Source organism: Morone saxatilis, unplaced genomic scaffold (genome assembly GCF_004916995.1).
Source record: "Morone saxatilis isolate NCDOM2014 unplaced genomic scaffold, NCSU_SB_2.0 Contig12, whole genome shotgun sequence".
Lineage (NCBI taxonomy): Eukaryota > Metazoa > Chordata > Actinopteri > Moronidae > Morone > Morone saxatilis.
Genome location: NW_023339674.1, coordinates 16,041,296 through 16,042,088, shown reverse-complemented (window position 1 = coordinate 16,042,088; position 793 = coordinate 16,041,296).

The following is a 793-nucleotide window of genomic DNA, read 5'->3' as shown; positions in this document are numbered from 1 at the left end:
TTTCAAGGGGAATCCGAACAAATCCAACCCCTTGGCAGGCATTAAGAATGACTATACAGAAAAGGCCAATCTTCTCTCTGATGGTCTTGTTTGCTTATGCAGGTCATATAGAGGCACCAGTATTAAAACTGAGACTGTTTCATAACCAGTTTAAAACTCCTTGTGGTACATTTAACCAAGTTTAACCAATTGTGTTTGGTTTGATAGAACAACAAAGAGTCAACAGGCGTGCTAGCAGCTCTGTGAGGATGCACAATGCTAACATGCGCACAATGACAAAGTGCTGATGTTTAACAGGTATTGTGTTTCCGTGATCTCCATCACAGTTTAGCCTGTTAGCGTGCTAACATTGGCTAATTGGCACTTAACACAAAGCTGTTGGAAATGTCATTGATTCTACAGGTTCAGAGTTTTTACAATTCATCCTGAGAGTAAAATTGTTGTCTGTACCAAACATTATGGTGCAGTTATGAACAGATTTTACTGAAAGCCAAAAATGTCATCTTACGTTGTTGCTAGAAGAAAGGTCTGAAGATCACGAAAGTGAGTAGGATTCAACCTCCGGGCACCATGAATGTCTCTCCAGAATTGCATGACAATCCATCCTGTAGTTGTTGAGATATTTCAGTCTGAACCAAAATGTTGGACCAATCGACAGACATTGCCATAGTGCGGCTGAAAAGCTGCAAACAAACAAAGAAGAGACAGAGGAAGAGACAGAAATAGAGCGGAGGAAAAGGAAGACAGGGATGCTTTTCTTGCATAATGTGGAGGCTCTGTGACTTTGAGCTCA